Below are 19,444 nucleotides of genomic sequence, written 5' to 3' on the forward strand. Positions count from 1 at the left end.
AGAAAGTGGCGCATGCACTCACATTTGTGAACTGGTTGCGAAGGTAAGTTGATTTCACCCCTGCTTTCAATCCAGTATTTTGGTTCTGCTTTTTCAGAGGAATGTTGAGGTCCTCTACAACAAATTGTCGAGATTTGTCCAGCACACAAGATGTGTGATTTAAAGACCAATTGAGCAGACAATACTGGGCATCTCTGAGTGCAAATTTATTCCATAAAGCAGGACCCTATGTGTTTTGAACACCCGCTCAGTGTTATGAATAACAAGAATTGTTTAGCTTGTTCTGCCTTTGTGTTGCTTCCAGCTGGCAGCAGACAGAGGCTATGACACATGACACTCCAGCTGGATCCACATGTTCCTGGACTGCAGCATCCACTTAAATAATTTACTCTTTTTGATCAACAGTTGAACTGCTCAGGCAAGTGTCATTTACTTCTTAGATCACCCAGTAAACTCACAAAGTAAGTTCATCAAATTACACATGCAATGCATGCCTTCTCCTTCTGCAAGAATACTTATTTTGCTCTTTCAATTTTAAAAAGAAAACGGAAAAAGCTTTTTCATTATTCTTTATAACTTGCAGTACTGCTGCAACTTCATTAAAACCAAAGCAGTAAAAAGCTACATTCCTAATTGAACAGGCCTATTGTTTTTCCACTGAATACACATAATTACAAGACAATCACTTAGTATTTAATCAAATGGGACATTAAAATAGTAAGTAACGATGACCTTTTTGACACTGAGGCAGAAAAGGAAACATGTATAGTTTGAGCTTTATCTTCACACTAGTAAGATATCAGTACGTGGTCATTATATCTACAATGAAACTCACTTGGATAGTCTAAATGTTGGATTTTAACTTTCATCACCCAAGATGAACAGTAATGATGGCTGTAATCATTTTTGTCTGTGGAAGGATGCTATAGTCCATTCCTATGAAAGAAATGTACCCTTGGGAATAAGTCTGCTGCTATCAAAGTTTATTCTGAACATGTTTCCTATAGTTCAGATGTAGACATTATTGAACTGAGTTGAACATATTCACATGAATAACGTCCAGGAACATAAGAAGCTGTATTAATCACAATTGGTTCCTCCACTGAGCTAAACTATGATTTAGTTGACTATGTTTGATTGAAAAAATAATCACATTTGGATGGCTTCATACAACACAGGTAGCCATAAGTCATGACATGGAAAACATGACTTATGGCTGTCTGTGTTGTATGAAGCCATCCAAATGCAATTTGTTCAATCAAACATATTGATTTCCTATATTACAATATAGGACAGAAAAACAATGCAAAATATTTGGCTTGGCATGTTTTGGGCAACCTAAGTTTGTCAATACCGATTAGCAAAAGCTTTCTTCAAGGAGAAGAAAGACCTTCTGCATTCAAACAAAGCATTCTTCCACTTCCTCTTGGTGGAGACATATGACATAGAAGTTGGACATCTAGATGTCATCGTTTAAAATTTCAGTTGCCCAACCATCAAGGAAGAAAGATCCTTGATCACATGTTCTTGTGGAAACCAACCAATTTAATGAATTCATTTATTTACAGTAATTATATACATGCCAGTAACTCCAATTCTCTTTTAGATCAGAGTTTCCCAACCTTTCTGGCTTTGCGAAACGGGGGGGACGGGGGACGAGATTGTTCCATATGAGTGGCCAGCAAGCGTGTGCACAAATGCAGCTCCATTTGCACAAGCAGCCAACAGGCACACTCACCACTTGCACAAATGGACCACGTTTGCATGTGTTTATCCACTGCTCACGCTAGTGGGGCTACATGCACTTACACACTGCTTCTGCGCCCTGGTTCCAAATGGCTTACAGCCCATGGTAGGTTAGTGGGCTGCAGTCCAGGGATTGGGGACACCAGTTCTAGATTATATTCAACATTAAAAAACCCAAAACCTGCACGGTGGAATTATAATATCTAAAACATAACAAAGTGAATGACAGCACAAAGGAAACTTGAGAAGATCAAATACACAGATGTTTCTCTGCTTCAGGAAGCTCCTTCACCACAACAAGTAGCAAGGATTTCCAACTCTGACATATTTAATCATAAAAACAGTTTCCCAACTCTTTCTCAAGAATTTCTGAAGTAACTCAGATACAGCTAGGATAGACATTTATGGAGGTTTCATGGACTATAGTGAGTAACTGATTCCACCTGCTAGATTACCATTCTGCATCTGATTCTGTTTATCATCCAGCTATTATTTTGTCCCAGCATTTGTGTGATAAATTTTGGAAACTTTTTACTAGTTGAAAAAGATCTAATAATCTAAAAGTTAAAATAGATTCTGGGATATTTAGAGGAGCACTGAGCTGGTAGGAGTTTTCTGACCATTTAAATTATAGGGAAAGAATGCAGCACAATGTCTATATTTTCAGATCAGTTCTTTATCTTCACAATAGGAAACTTCCATGAGACAAAGTTAAGCTGAGCATGCAGAGATGAATCTCAAATATGAGGGAAATGTACACTTCCTAATACTTTCATTTTATTTATTTATTTATCAGATTTATACATCACCCATCTCCCTATATAAGTGAATTACAAGTTAAAAGACTGCTAAAATTCTTACAAAAATATTGAAAGATGGAGAGAATGTCCTCAAGTCACAAATCATCTCCAGGGTTACCCACCACCACTATTGGTGTCCCCATCCTAGTTGGCAGAAGCAGATCTTCTTCTGCCAGAAGAATGCAGTCCAGCTTCACTTCCAGGGCAAGATGTTCCATTGGACAGGAGCAACAACAGAAAAGGCTCGTCTCTTTGACCCCACCAGTCAAAATTCTTTAAAGAATTCTTTTAAAAGCTTTCCTTGGGTATTATATTCTTGGTCTGCAATTGTGACTTTATGATAGCACTGCTAGTGTAATTGTAGCTAACTATATGTCAAACTGAAAAGTCAAGCAATAAAACAGTCAGTGATGGTCTGCTTGAAGATGCTTTTCATTAGTGAGGCAGAATCTAGTAGTGTCTCTATTCTCTAAAAATTCACCAGCTTGCAATGAGTTCACTTGCTTACTAATGGATTTTAGCCATGATTAGACTCTCCAAATCTGACCTGCTGCTAAGCCACTTGGTACTATTTATTTAATCATGTATAACCACATCACATATACAATTATATGGTTACATATGATTTTGATTCTTTTGATTCCAGAGAGCTCAAATTCACTTTACATCAAAATGTTTTATGATGATCTGGTCTTCTTACTCTGCCAGATGGAAACCATGGTCAATACAGATCAAATAACACTTGGCATTCTCATCTATCAAGTTGTTTCAGATCTCTTCACTAATTCATTTCCAATCTTAAACTCCACGTATGCCTTTAAAAAGTCCAAAATAGTTTGGAAGCTTACTTACCTAGTATTTCCTCCCATATGAATTTCTGTAATACAAAAATACCGAAATGAGCTCTGGTTAAGTGAACTGTGTTTCCAACGTGAAGATATAAGACTAGTTACCATGAGAAGCAAAATTCCCCATTGTTTTTTTTAAACAGGCCTGAGAAACCTACAGCCTTCCACACGTTGCTGATCAGTCACTTCCAGTAAGTATAGCCTAGCTGGCCAGGAGTCCAAAAATAAATGGAATGCATCAATATTCCTGTTTCTGCTTTTCTTCTGTGCCGAATTACATGTGAACGAGACACCCTGGTGGGGGGAAAAATGACATTATCCACAATGGCAGAGTGAATAGTAAAGACGATGCAGCTTGCAAAGATGGCTAAACTGACAGACTTAATTAGTATAAAGACACTAATTAAGTTTAATGCTGATTGGAAACTCCTTTTGGACTTGTTGAATGTAACAGAAAAAAATGAAATTACATTATATCGATTTGATGACTAGAAAAATAGTAGATAGAAAAAAATGAAAAGTTGTGTTGTAATTATAAGAGTATCAGTTTAAATTTATACCTATAACTCTTGTAAAGGAAAGTTGTACATTTTTTCTGTATTTTAGTTCCCTTTCCTTTCCTAAAATATTAGTTTCTGTTAGTTTTTACATTTCTTCCTTAAAACGTTAATAAATGTATTGCAAAGCAAAACACCCCAAATTCATTATGGCTGATTTCTGAATGAGCATCAGATTATACAGATAGATCACAAACAAATGCATGCTTACCGGAAAATAAATCTCACTACATTTAGAGCTAACCTTTAGGTCAAGGTGTGTAAGACTGCATTGTCTATGTGCATTTACTTATGTTGTATGGCTGTAGCATCAAATAGCATCTTCTCTTCTCTTCTGAAATGCTTTTGTTCTTCTGTTGTATTTGCTCATTTTTATACTTTTTTATTGTTTTCCATTTAAACTTACATTTCTTCAGCATTTTTCATAAATATATTTTTCTAAAACATGTAACAATGTCAACAAGAATCAGAAGCGAAGTGCAAAAAGGCATGGCATGAAAGCTAAACAGAATTCGATAAGGAGAAGACTGTTCTCGCATTGTACATTTTCACCTGAACAAAAAATACAAACTGTCTTATGTCCCCTGCTCTGTTCTTTGCTGAAATTAGTAGTAAGTACATGCAAAACTGATGTCAAAGCAAAGGCAGTAGAGAATAAATCACTGATCAGGGGATGAGAATAAGGCTTCATTAAGCATTTGCCTCATTTATGATTGCCAAAATGGAACAAAGGGGCAAGAGTGCTCCCAGCACTACCAATGAAATCTTATTTTTAATTTTTAACTTTGTCAATCTAATTAGAAAGACAAAAAGGAAAAAAAACTTTACTACAAATTTTACTAAAATAGAAAAGGGGAAAAGAGTCAGCATAGTTGTATAAAGTTATTTGACTGATAAACCTAATTGGCATCATTGGGAAACACCCGGGTTCTTTAGAATACCAAAACATAATATATTCTTGATAGAATTCCTATACCCCAAACCAGACTGGAGGTACTAGTCTAGAAACCAAGAGCCCATGAGTTCTAGTCCCACTTTAGCATGAAAGCCAGTTGGTAACTTTGAGCCAGTCACTCTCTCTCAGTCCAACTCATCTCACAGGATAGTTCATCATCTCACAGGTGAGGAAGGTATGCTATTTATAGAAATAATAAGGTGGTTCAGAAAGAAGAAAGAAAGAAAGAAAGAAAGAGAAAGAGAGAGGAAGGAAGGAAGGAAGGAAGGAAGGAAGGAAGGAAGGAAGGAAGGAAGGAAGGAAGGAAGGAAGGAAGGAAGGAAGACCTATAACAGTGATGGCTAACCTTTTTGTCATCGCATGCCGAAAGCGCGTATGCATCAGCACACCCATGTGCCCACAACCATAATGCAATGTGCACAACCCCACACACATGCCTTGCCCCCCCATGCATGTGCATGCTCCCCCGGCACCCAATTTTGGGCTTGGAGCCAAAGCAGGACATGGAGGTGCTGTAAGAGACCCCAAAATGCAATGCAAGTGCCTCCCCCACATGTGCCCGCCCAATGCATGCACACGTGTGTCCCACACATGTGCCCCATGGCCAAAGACCAGCTGGACAGTGGGAGGTGCGCATGCATGTGTGGTAAAGCTGGGCTGTGCGTGCAGAGAAGGCTCTGTGGTACATGGGCCATAAGTTCACCATCACAGGCTTATGATATCTGAATGGCAAAAATCTATATAATTGGATGAAGATAAAGAGACACTTCTGAATGTCTCTACTGTCAGCTATAATATTGAATTAGACAACCCAAATATGACAGCTCCTATGGAAACCAATCAGACCATCAAAACCATTCTCTTTCTGCAATGTTTCCTGTATGAAAATATTCCCAGGCATTTTTCTGTTGCTGTATTGTTGTTTTCATCCATTTTTTTAAAAATAAAACAGATTCATTTAGAAAAAAATGTGGATAACTTCTGGCTAATATAAAATATTTTACACTTTTTCACTTTTGTTCAGTACATAAAACAGTTTTACAGCATTACAAAACTTCATTATTTAAGCAAAGAAGTAGCTTTCATGTTTAAGTTTTAGATTCAGTTTGCATATTTCATCTATCTCTTTATCTACTCGCACATGGGTTTTCTGAGCAAGAAAAGGTTTTAAATGTTTGGCTATGTGAAAATCCCGAATTGACTATCACCGACAGAAAGGACGACTCATCCAAATTTTATAGATTTGAACAAAATGCTAAGATACAGAGACTTAATTGATAGACAGAGAAATTTAAAAACAATTGAAGAATTGGCAGAACAGAACATGAAAGTTAACTGGCTAACTTACCTCCAAATCAAAACTAAATACAATAATGATACTAAATTATATGACATCAAAAGAGAACCACACGAAATTATTCAAAGCTCAGATAGAAAGATGATAGGGAGAATATATACATTTCTCCTGAAGTATAAAATGGAAGAGGAAATTGTGAAAGAACAAATGATAAAATGGGCGCAGAACTTTGGCTATAATATTGAATTAGACAAATGGGAAAAATTTTGGGGAACAAACTTAAAAATGACACTATCAGTTGCATACAAGGAAAACCAGTACAAAATGTTTTACAGGTGGCACCTGGCACCAACAAGGTTAGCTAAAATCTAAACAAATACCTCCCCAAAATGTTGGAAATGCAAATCAATACACGGAACATATTACCATTTATGGTGGACCTGTGAGGAGGCTAATTTTTTTTGGAAAAGGATCAAAAATTGGCTAGAGGCAATAACAGGTATTAAAATAGAATGGAAACCGGAAGTTTTTTTATTAGGAATAATGTCTGCGAAATACAAAAAAGAAATCCAGTATTTAATACTACATATAATTACAGAGGCAAGGATTGCCTTTGCCCAGAAATGAAAAACAAATTAATTCCAAGCGAAGATGATGAAATAATAAGAAAGGTTATGGATTGTGCTGAAATGGACAAACTCACTAAAGAAATCCAGGGAAAAGAAGAATCAGAATTCTACCAGATATGGGCTAAATAGTATAAGTGGATGGAGGAAAGAAACAAGAATCAATGAAGGAATATAACAAAACTCAAAAAAATAGTTATGAGTAAAATAAGAGGGTTAAGAATGGTGAAATCCAAATGAAATACAATAGAAGGGGAAATAATATAAGGTGAGCGGTATCGATTGTTAATTGCTATTAGAAAGAACAGGAAGCTTCATATTGTATTGTCTAAATGTGGTGTACGTCTAAGTTTTGTGTGTGTGTATTTTACATGTTTGTTAATTTTAAAAAAAGGATGCATAAAAAAAATGTTTGGCTTTTTCCCATGGTCTGGTCTCTTTCTGCTAACTCTCTGCAATTTGGAGTTTGGGCTTCATGTCTGTTGGCACAGATTCACACCTGCTGCCTTGCAGTGGAACTAAGTGTTGGCTGTGCTTCAACAGATGACTGGCCTCAAGGACTTCTGTTTCTCTTTTCTATATTAGGCGGTATCCATGAGTCAAAATACTAAATGAATATGAGATTGTTTTTTCAAGCTGGGTCAGTAACAGAAAGAGAAATTCTATCTGTAGTTGGTTTCACAATGTTTAGCGCCTTGACCTGGATGCTGTTGCATATGTTATCTGGCGTAGCTAAAATTAAAGGAGATAAACTCCTTCTGAAAGCAGCAACTTTGAAACTGGCTCCAACTAATGCTGTGCTGAACATTTGCTCCTGTATTTTTTCAAGATTGCTTTATTGAAAAGGGATTGTTTTGGGAGGAGAGTTTTTTTTTAATTAATGTTTTATTATTATGATTATTATTGTAAAGAAGCAAAACTCTCAAGTCAAGTTTTTACACTTAATTTGGTGCAAAAACAATGTGCAAAAACTTGAGTAGAGCTTTGATACTTTGCAAAAATAACAATAATAAAATGCATTAAAAACTACCCTCCCAAAAGGCATAATTGTTTTTCCAATGGTCTTCATTCTCCATGACTTTCCAGATTTCTTTCTTTTTTTAACAGATTAACAGAGTTGAAAGGGACCTTATAGGTCATCTAGTCCAACCACCACCACCTTGCTCAAGCAGGAGACTCTACACCATTTCTGACAAATGGCAGTCCATTCTCTTCTTGAAAGTCTCAAGTGATGAAGCTCTCACAACTTCTGAAGGCAAGTTGTTCCATTGGTTGATTGTTCTCACTGTCAGAAAGTTCCTCCTTATTTCTAGGTTTAATCTCTCCTTAAAAGTCTGTAGAGATTCTCAGTCATCCAGGCCACAGTTGTTCCAAAAGTGCTTTTTCAGGACTTTCTTGTTTTTTCTTTGAAGATGTTTTGCTTGTCATCCAATTAGTTTCTTCAGCTCTGACTGGTTGGTGGGGAATGGAAGGATTTATATTCCTTGTAGACAGCTGGTCATTTGCATCCTTTTAGAATGTTATTGAAGCACTTGGAGGTTTATCTGTGTCCTTAGAGTCTGTACCTGAGTACTGTAGTACTCCTGGTTCCTGTTTAAATAAAAGTTTTATTTAAGTCCTTTTTCATACAAATATAGCAAAATAAAAAAAACCTCACTCCTCAAAAGAAACCAACTCAGTTAACACATAGAAGCATAGGAAAAGACAAAAGGCTGCAATTATACATTGCAGTTGACCTGCAATGTTTTATAAAACTGACAGAGTTTTATAAAACTCTGTTCAAGCATTCTTTTTTTCCAAAGTAATTCCAAAGATATCTTCCAAAGATCTTCCAAAGATAACCTGATAGTTGGCTTCCTGTAAAGTGATATTTCAATTAAATTCTAAGTAAAGATATTAGGGAGAATTCTTCCCACATACCTTTTTCAGACCAGGAAATGTGAGCAAGAGGTTATGCTGCAGAAGAAACATCCATGAGGGGTGGGCTGCTGGGGATTTGCAGGGGTTTGGGAGAACCTCTAGCTAAGATTCTGTGCAGTTTGGAGAACCCCCAAATCCCACTCTGGCCCACCATGGCCATGCTCACCCAGTAACCAGGCAGAGAATCCCTTGCAAAAAAATTTGAAACCCACCCCTGCATGTGTTACAGCATTCTCCACTGCCTTTCAGCAATGAAATAAGTTCACAAGCACCATCAAAATCCATTCTAAGGAGTTCTGAAAGCACTCTGAGAATGAAGTAGAAAAACAGAAGCCTCTTTTCCATAAGAAGAGAACTCACGGCTCACTGAAGACATAATTTAACCCAGTTTTAATTGCAGCTGACTTTTCTGCTTTATTTTGATAGGAATGAATGAACATGAACCTTTGCTGGATTGTGGCCACTTCATTCTAGCTGCCAGTCATTTACAAACAAACAGCTTGGTAAAAACATAAAGCACACAGAACATATTGTATGCATTTATTTTTAAAAAGTCACCCTAAATGCCATAATCCTAGCACTTTATCTATTTGCTAGAATTGATTAAAAAAACATTTATAAACTGAAATTTCAGATTCAGAATGTAAAGAAATCTTTCTGAGAAATGAACAGGTTGGACTTCATGGAATCATAATGTTGATTATAATAACAAATTGGTATCCATTTTGAGCAGGCAATTCTAGCCTTCTTATTGATTACCTAGCCCCTTTAGATTATTCACTAAAATGAGGAGCATACTGATTCTATGATCGGCAAATACATGATAAGATCCAGTAGGACTTATTTATATATTCCAAGCTCACTTTGGTCGGTTTTAATTCTAGACCAGGCTGCTTCAGGAATAAAAACAAATTTGTTCCTTGGCTTCTGTGTATTTGATTTTTTTAAAAATTAAATCTTTTCTGGTCTTTTCAGAAAGTAGAAATTGGGACCCCTTCTCTTCCCTTGGTGCTTGGCCCTTCTTTCATCAATTTCACAAGTGGATTTTGTCAGACAACCATATTTTATTCTTTCTAATCAGGTTTTTAATATCTGTAGTGAATTTCCAGGCGTGATTCTCCCTTTTTCCCATCAGCAACAAACCTCTTCCCTGACAGCATCCCAGAAGTAACACTGATAATTCGATAACTTTGAAAAACATTGTATTTGGCAGCATCAAAAGAGCCATCAGAAAAGCAGTCAAGGAAAGAAAAGCCGAATATAGAAGGAAAACAATGATGGTCGGATGAGTTTGAGCATGCTTTGTATATTCCACGAGTGTGGCAATCAGGACATTGATTGTATGCACTGCATGTACAGATCCACCTTTTGTGCCTACAAAGGAGTAGGAGGATTAAGATACCTGCACTCACTATTCTTATAAAAATATGTAACATTTTATTTTCCTAGTAGGCCATTTTTCCCTTGCTGCTGCTGATTAAATAGAGTGGAATGGTGGTGGGGGGGGGGGGGAGCTTTCCTTGATAACAAATACATAAGTAATGGGTGGAATTTTCTGGCGCGGCACCTCATGCTTCACAAAAGTTTCCATAACTAGATTATAATGCTCAAAGCGCTAATAATGTCTGCTCGGCAGCCTTCCCCACTGTTTAGAAAATTTCACTCCTGCAGTGCTTTGGCTTATAAGAAGAAATCGCTGCTGAGGTTGTGGAGTTTTTTTTTCAAGTCTGCTGGTATTTTAACTGTGGTCAGACAGTCATAAAGAAAGGTTAGTTCTCCGAAGGAGATATACTCTCTGCTTAGCCAATTCTCTTCCCTTGGCTGGAATCAAATCGGCTTCCAATGCAGGTTTTTTTTTTAAAAAAAAATATCTTAAAGAAAATAGGGCCCTTTAATTGAAAAAGAGCTACTTAAAACAATGCTGGGATTTTGTTCCAGAGAAATATTTGGGCACTTTCACTGAGAAAGGAGGTTAAAAGGTTGTCACTGCTTTCTCCAGGGGCTCAGTCTGACAGTGAACATGTGTTTCCTCCCTTTAATCGGCTCGCCAGTAGCCAGAAAGCTGCTTGTTTTCTGCAGAGGTTGTCAAAAATGATTTCAGTTTGGAGACGATGAATGATAAAAGAGGTTTTCAAACACAGTTTTGCACTGTAGCATTCACAGTCCCAGAGAGGATGGATTGTATTACAATCACAATGTAAAGGGCCATGTTCTTGCAGTAAGAAAACAGTCCCTCCCTCAACCTGTTTGATCCTTCCACTTATCTTTCTCCCAAATTGTAACAGAAAAAGAAAAAAGCCGGAGCATAAGAAGCAGAAGGTTGGCTTTGGAAGAAAGTACACGATCTACTCGTTTCTGGAAGAGGTGCCCACTCCCCACCCCACCTCACTCCAATCTTTATAAGGAAGTCTGTAGAACTTTAATATAGCAAGATGCAGTTAAGAGACAGATGCTTAATGTTAAAGAAAGAAGTACCATCAAGGCATTCGGTACCCACTGAAAGACATGTGCCAGCTCTATTCCTGGCTGGTAGACTATCAGTCATGACCTCATCTCTCCATGGAACAACTAGGATGGTTGATATCATCATATTTCCTTGTCCTTCACAGCAGCCTTCCCAAATCCTGATGCATTCTAGAAGTGCAAATATCATTTCTCAGAATTGTCTGTTACTTAATAATGATGAATAAAATTAAGCAAAGGAGGGAAGTAAGGAAGCATTCTATATACAAATTCCAATAAGACCCAAAACAACCTAATCAATGCAAACACTAAGAAATGACCTTTTAGAGGAAGGTGGCCAGATTGGAAAGAAAGGAGTATTAGAGCCTGAAGTAAACACTGACTAGAAGAATAAGGATTGGTTAGATCAGAGGTCAGCAACCCGCAGCTCTGGAGCCGCATGTGGCTCTTTCATCCCTCTGCTGCAGCTCCTTGTCACCGGTCGGCTCCACAATTGATAGGGTTAGGGTTAGGGTAGAGGAAAAAGGACACCATGCTAGGAGGAGACTATGGTGGGGGAACCAGACTTCTGGTTGGCAGAGAAAAGGATGCCACGCTAGGAGGAGACTCTATCCTGGCAGAAGCAGACTTCCAGTCGACTCCAGAATTGAATGGGGGGGCTTTTGGTTAGGACCTTTATGGCTCTTTGAGTATTTAGGGTTGCTGACCCCTGTGTTAGATGCATACTATGAACAGAAAATGTGCAGCAAGCCCTAACATAAAACTTGAGATCTTTTCCCCAAAACATTGTGTCTGGCCAGCCCATGTGAAACTGTTCCTTGCGATTATAAACAAAACCATTCAATTCTTTGTTCTCCTACCCTGATGCTGTCCATGATGACAAAAGAGTAAAATTAACATCCTTCCAGAAGTATGGCCATTGGCCAGCTTTTCTGCAGCCATCCAAAGAGCAGAGAGCAACAAAATCATTCAGCAGCCACCTACTAGGATTGTGGCACATCCCACCTTTCTATTGAAGGAACCTGAATGTAGAAGTAGATTTTACTTCCGCCCCCCATCTGATTCTAATTATGTTTAAACTATAGCATAATCCTTCAATATGTGTGACCAATAAAGAACTATTCCCTTCTGAATGCCAAAGAAAGCTTTTCTGTAAGAGTATAACTTATGTGACAACATCTTTCACACAGCTTTTCCCAAACCCTCACTAAAGCCCATGGACCTAAAATGAGCCTAGGCAGATTTTGAGAAGGATCATGATTTTTGCTTTTCTTACACAATATTCAGAAACTTAGCCGCAACAACAAACATTTAAAAATCAAAGCACAAAGATTCCAAAGAGCTGAAATATTCCCCTGTTCTTCCTGCTGTCTGAAATATTTAGCTAGTATCACAGAGATTTGGCTAAGTGGGGTCAATCAGCTGTTCAATCTATTACAGCTCCTGATCTGTATTCAAGATAGTGCAGCCTAATGAATGTGGTAATGGAATCCTTGTGCATGTATTTCCATAGCAGGGTAGAGATTTGCATAAATGTCATCTTCTGTTGACTTGTCTGCTACAGGAGAGGAAGTATTGACCTCACTGGGAACTCTCTTTTTCCCATCCAGTCAAGGGAGGGGGGAAAGAAACGTAATAAAATGAGGATGGAATACACAAAAAAATGCAGACAAGTTTTAGAATATTTAATAGGTCTCATCTGGTAGGGCATGATAACATGTAGTGGGATTTGGCTCTCAAATAGGAAGCTAATATAAGTGCATAGTAATGAAAATCCAAAAGAATTAGGTTTCATCACAGGCATGACTGACTAAAAAAAAAATGATGTCATCATAGTACTATAAAGGAGCTTGAAGAATGATATCCTACAGATTTCTACAGTTTTGTGCATTCATTATATTATCCTGCTCTTCCATGCTCAACTTACATGTCATAAGAGACTGTGAGATTTCAATTCTAAAGAATGACACACAGAAAAAAAATGTAAATAAAAATAACTGACTGTACAGACCAAGCGTTAAGAACAAGCCAGAATTTAGAAGAAAGCAACAGACAATAAAGGCTGACATTGCAAAAAAGCTGAAGAAACAGTGGACCGCCTAGTTAGTTGCCGCAAGAAGATCGCACCGTCAATGGCGTGACAAAGGAGCAACAATGATGCATTAGAATATCTGCAAGCAAGAACTGGTAGGACCATCAAATAGAGAAAATATTAGAAACTGAAAAGAAGCTAAACTTCTTTGTGATTTTAGAATTCAAACAGGCAAGCACCTGCCATATAACATCACCGATTTAATAACTGTTAATAAGAAAGACAAAAAAATAGTTTGGATAGTGTATGTTCCAAGTCCTAGAGAAAAGAAGAAAAAAGAGAAAAAAGAATTGGAAGAAAAGAAGAAAATAGAAATAGAATGATTGTTACAACAGAAATCAAATAATCCAATAGCAATAGGCAACCTGGTACACCAAAACATCTGGAATATTTTTTGAACACCATCAGCATTGACAAAAACACCATCTGTCAATTGCAAAAGGCAACTATACTTGGAACAGCTTATATCCTGCAACAAAACCTTTAATACCATGAAACAAAAATATCTATCTATCTGGTTCCTTCGGAAGGACTTGATGAAAATTCCCAATCCAGCATAAACATCTTTCTTACGATATGACCAACCATAACAATAATAATTATTACTTAAGAACAGAACAAAATAACTTATATAGTGCTTCATAGTTTGGCTGAGGAAGCAGAAAGTAAGGGAAGCATGAGATTCCTTCATTTTTAGCAGAACTTCATTAACAAAATATTAGTCCATAAAACAAGAACCTAGGAAAACTTAATGTAGATCTCAGAATCCATATTATGATCCTGTGAATTGAACTTTAGATATGAGAGCAATACATCTTTAATTATTGTAGTCAGGTACTTTATTTTTAATGGGGTTGGAGAGAAATCCTGATGAACTTCCTTTGCACACACAGAGAAAAGGTACCACTTATGATTAGTCTCCAAATTTACTACTTGATTATAAAAATGTGAGTCTGAAAAAAATGCCTACCTCTTCAGGAGTGTTTTGGTGTGGCTAATCAAAGAAGGCTTTTCTGGCACACAGCAAGTATGAATATATAGGGCACTAGCTGAGAACAATGTATCTTTATGCTTTTCCTCATGATAGTGGGGTCATGGAACAAGCATATTAATCAGTCCACAATAAGTGCAATCTCTAGATCATATTTTAACCTGATTCTCTTTATTATATCAAATGAAATTACTAGAGTGATAGGAATCACAAAGGAACTGTTCTCCAAGTTGCAAAAACAATCAGACCAGATATGGGAATTGTATAAGAACTGTTAATCTACGGTAATTTTTTTGAACTCAACATTTCAATGTCCTAATGCCAACTATTTCAGGTAATCAGAACTGAATCAAGTCCAATATTGTTGGGCTGATTCTGGATAATATTATATCTTTGTAACTTTGGATGATATTTAGGGCTTTGCAAAAATTTAAAAGGGTGATCCAGTGATGCTTCTGAGACCTCCTCCCCAATAGTATAAGGAGGGTTTCATATAAATCTTGCTCCCACCCTGTTGCTTTTTCTGACCCTTCCAATTGCTGCCTGTAGCTGTGAAACAACACTATGTTTCTCAGCGGGTCAGAGGCATTGACTCTGCTCCTCAATAGAGAAATCATATCATCTCCTTAACACAAAGCATTTTATAGGTCAAACTGGCCCAAACAACCAAATAGTATTTAAGCACTTATACTCCATATGGTTTTTTCTGTTGTTAGGACATAACTACCACCAGCATCCCAACGTTTAAGAATTAGGGATGAAATTTGGTTGGAGAACACACACACACACACGGGGTTTGGGGGGGGGGTTAATGGGTCCTGTGACAGGCATTAGCTTTAAACTATTCTTGTAATTATACTTCAAATCGATGCAACATTCTAATAAAGAAGTTGAATATTATAGCATTAGACTCACCTTGTTCACATACCCCACATTTTAATGAAAGCAAAACTTCCTAGCAGCTCTTGGGAACACATTACTCCCACCCCCAATCTCTTTAAAACTCTGCAGCATTGGAATACCATTAAGTTCAAACATCCCTTTAAAGTATCATTTCCTAATTCTTAGCATATAGCAAGAGCAACTGGGTGGCAAGCATGTTTGAGACTCCGAGGAAAAGGGCTGTTCAGTTGACCTTGGTAACTTAACTGAAACAGTATATGTGTAAATCCATCACAAATCCCAGGCCTTTTACAACTTTCGTCCCTATGGAAATCAGATCGCAAGATTGTTTACAAGAGACGACAATTCATTTGGCTAAAGAGCCATGATAGCGGAGCCTCTGATATCATTTGGAATTGTGGTAACTTAATCTTACATAAATAGGCTAAAAGGAAAGGAGCGAGGATTAGGTAATTATTGCAAACAAATCAGTTTTGATATTTCATTTTTTTTTAAAAAGGCACTCATGTCATATTTTGGCACTTTGGCTACCCACTTCAATTTTTATGTAGTGTCCCAAAATGTCAATTCTCCCTTCGGATTTTGAGATCCTAAACTGCAGTCTTTAAAACCATGGGAAATAGCTTCATAAAAATATTTTACTGCACAGCTTAATGTATAAGATGACTTCAAAATTGGTAACTGTGGGCTAGCCTACTCTGGGAAGAAAATGGGGGGATTTATAATAATATTATGGAAATAATCTACCTCTTCCAATTGGAGAGCAATGGATTCCTTACAATTCTAGTACTAAAGGCCCACATTTTTGGCACTGAGAACAAATACATTTTGATCAACTTTTTGAATAATCTTCCCCAGATAATCATACAGTATATAGCCATATGCTTAGGAACAGCACTGACAATGGGCACATTATATCTTTTTTTGTCTTCAGCCAAAAACCTCTTAGAAATATTTACTGCAAACAGATGGAAGTAAAATATTGGCCTGAAGGATTTGTCTTAAAAAACTCTTGTCTTCTGAAAACACTGACGTTTCACTACTTACAATAACTATTAGCTAGTTGTTGTACTCTGTCAACTATAGGTCAATTTTTTAAAAAATTAAACAGCACCACAACACATTCCCAAATTACTCATATCTTCCAGATTCTTTGAATATAGCATTTGAGGTTCAACTTCATGCCAATCTGCAAAGCTTTGTTTAGAACAAAGTGTGTTGCATGTCTATTTTATTTTCTGCCTTTCATGTGCAGTAGCACATGACTTCCAAGTAATTTGAAATATACAAGCTGCTTATACCATATTTAATCACTTTTTTCCCCAGAAATGTAGCCTTGAGGTGGAAACAACAACAAACCGGTCGCTAGCAGGACTGATATAAGCTATTATTTTTTGTACAGCACAGCTGACTTCTTACTTTGTATATACATGAATCACATTATATATTTGTAATATTATATGTGATAGGGAAAAATAAAGTGAAAAACAAATGCATTGCTGAAAAGGTAGACAATGATAGTGATTAGGTTTATGGAGTACACTTTCACATAGCATCTATCTGCAACTCTTTTTTTTTTAAGGAGAAGATACACTTGATTTAAGGAGTTGGAGGCTGCATGTCCTTGCATGCTCCAAAACACCTTTTGGCCTTCAGATCTGAAGCATTAAAGGTAGAGGTAAAGGTTCTCCTCGCATATATGTGCTACTCGTTCCCAACTCTAGGGGGCGGTGCTCATCTCTGTTTCAAAGCCGAAGAGCCAGCACTGTCCAAAGATGTCTCCGTGGTCAAGTGACTGGCATGACTAAATGCTGAAGGCATACGGAATGCTGTTACTTTCCCACCAAAGTGGTCCCTATTTTTCTACTTGCATTTTTACATGCGTTCGAACTGCTTGGCAGAAGCTGAGACAAGTACGGGAGCTCACTCTCTTACACAGAAATAGTGATTTGAACCATTGAACTGCTGACCTTTCTGATCGACAAGCTCAGCATCTTAGCCACTGAGCCACCTCATACCCTACATTGAAGGATTACTCAATCCTAATACTGTCGTTATTAATAACCACTAACAAAAAAATATGATGGGAGATAAACCCAGTTGTTATGACCTGGGTTGTAACCTTCTTGCATGAACAAAAGATATTCATAGACATTTCAGTCTGAAAATTCACTTCAATCTGAGAGAGCAGTAGTACAATTCCATGAGAAATTCCCCTCTGTCTCCTGTGGTTTAAAAGGCAACAAAGATATTTTAGCACTCTACACACATTAACTCATAAGTACTGCCAACCTCTAAGAATGAACAGCCCTGAACAGGAGCTTTGCAACAATCTTTGCAGCTGGTTAGAAAAGAGGAAAAGTTTGGCAGAAAAAGCCAAAGAAAAATTCTTTTCTCCCAATCTGCCAGGGAAAAGAATGCTATCTACTGCATGTTTCAGAGATATTCCTGGCCTCTTCTGCACTACATATTTTGGGAGCTGGAGTTTTCTGGTGTTAGGAAAGAGGAAAATGTGCTTTTCCCCATTCCATCTTTTTTTCTTCTTTTTTTTTTTAATGTCCCTGGCAGGGAAAGGGGGGAAAAATCTACAACAACCTCACAGCATGTATTTCATTCATTCTTCCAATTTTGAGGCCCTTCTTAAGTTATAATATAATTGGGCTTGGGGTTGAGTGAAAGTTCATAATCCATAACTTTGCAGGAAAGCAATGTCACAGCTGAGTCTGATTTGGAGCATTGCTTTCACTGTGCTCTTGATGGAACATAATAACATTTAGCTCCAGTACAGCACGATCTCTCTGCAAAATAAGGCAGCCCCACTATTGTATTGCTTCACCTTACCTGAAAGATTTTAAGGAAGCAATGCTCCGAACCAGCCAACTTTCTCCTCTATTCTTTCAAGCTAATGTTCTGCTTGTATCCAAATTGACTCTATGGCCTGCATGTGAAGGAAGAAAACAACCAGATTGGAGTCCCTCCCCCACCCTCTATTTCTCATTCTCATAACTGTTACCTATATATCTGTGCCAGGCATAAGCTGCATGTAATGGAATGTGGAAATGAACTTGAGAGACCGGAGGAAAAGTCACAGATAGACAAGTGGCATATAAAAGATAGATTAAGCAGGAGACCCTATACCAGTGATGGTTAAGAGCCGAGGTGGCACAGTGGTTAGGGTGCAATACTGCAGACCACTTCAGCTGACTGTTATCTGCAGTTCAGCGGTTCTAATCTCACCGGCTCAAGGTTGACTCAGCCTTCCATCCTTCCGAGGTGGGTGAAATGAGGACCCAGACTGTGGGGGCGATATGCTGACTCTGTAAACCGCTTAGAGAGGGCTGAAAGCCCTATGAAGCAGTATATAAGTCTAACTGCTATTGCTATTGCTAACCTTTTCAGCACTGAGTGCTGAAACTGGAACATGCACGTACACACCAGAGCACCGGACACCTGGACCCAAGACGAGAGCAACTAGCCAGTGCACATGCATGCGGCAGCCAACTGCTTTGCTGAGTTCCAGCATATGCATGCATGTGGCCAGCTGTCCATTGTCCATGCGCACCGGCCAGCTGCTCTCTTCCAGGGTCTGATCTGTGCACATGCATGCCGCCAGCTGGTCTTCACACAAAGACCAACATGCGTTCCAGAACCCAGAAGACAGCAGCTAGCCAGTGCACATGAGCAATGGACCAGCTGGCCAGCATGCATGCAACAAAATCCAGAAGAGCAACTGGCGACGATGCGCATGCCCACGGAAAGGGCTCTGCATACCTTGGCACATATACCATAGGTTCACCATCATGGCCCTATAACATTTCAATGGCTGTCCAGTCTCATTTGTAAAGCCCACAGTGATGGAGCACCCACAACCTCTGAAGGCAACCCATCTCAATGGTTTATTGTTCTCACCTTTAGGAAATTTCTTCTTAGTTCCGAGTTGCTTCTCTCCTTGATTAGTTTCCATCCATTGTACCTTGCCTTGCCTTCAGTTGCTTCAGAAAATGCTTCTTTGGTGGGGCAGCCCCTGTTCCATGTATAAATTATTGCATGTGAGCCACAAGAAAGAGTATGACTTCATGAGCATCTATGTATCTACCACTCTGAGGGCAGAACCAAAACAAGGGTTCGTCACGAGGACTAAGTAAAAAGCCTCTAATGTGTAAAAAAATAATTGATGGAGGAATCATTCAGACAGGCAGTTATGGTTTATTTAAATAAATCAAGATCCTGACTTGAAAGTTTGCAG

At 38.0% G+C, this 19,444-nt stretch overlaps 1 long non-coding RNA gene across 1 annotated transcript in view; it reads right to left on the minus strand.

Annotated features, from left to right (window-relative positions):
• Positions 1-19,179, minus strand: part of LOC148045626 (uncharacterized) — a 32,292-nt gene extending 13,113 nt beyond the window's left edge. The window contains exon 1 of the long non-coding RNA XR_015696608.1: positions 19,108-19,179. This is a non-coding gene — a long non-coding RNA (uncharacterized LOC148045626). The remainder of the gene's footprint in view (positions 1-19,107) is intronic.
• Between the last annotated feature and the right edge of the window lie 265 nt (positions 19,180-19,444).

Source organism: Thamnophis sirtalis, unplaced genomic scaffold (assembly GCF_051295495.1).
Source record: "Thamnophis sirtalis isolate CommonGarterSnake01/CBP01778 unplaced genomic scaffold, rThaSir2_p1.2 scaffold_5, whole genome shotgun sequence".
In the NCBI taxonomy this organism is placed as follows: domain Eukaryota; kingdom Metazoa; phylum Chordata; class Lepidosauria; order Squamata; family Natricidae; genus Thamnophis; species Thamnophis sirtalis.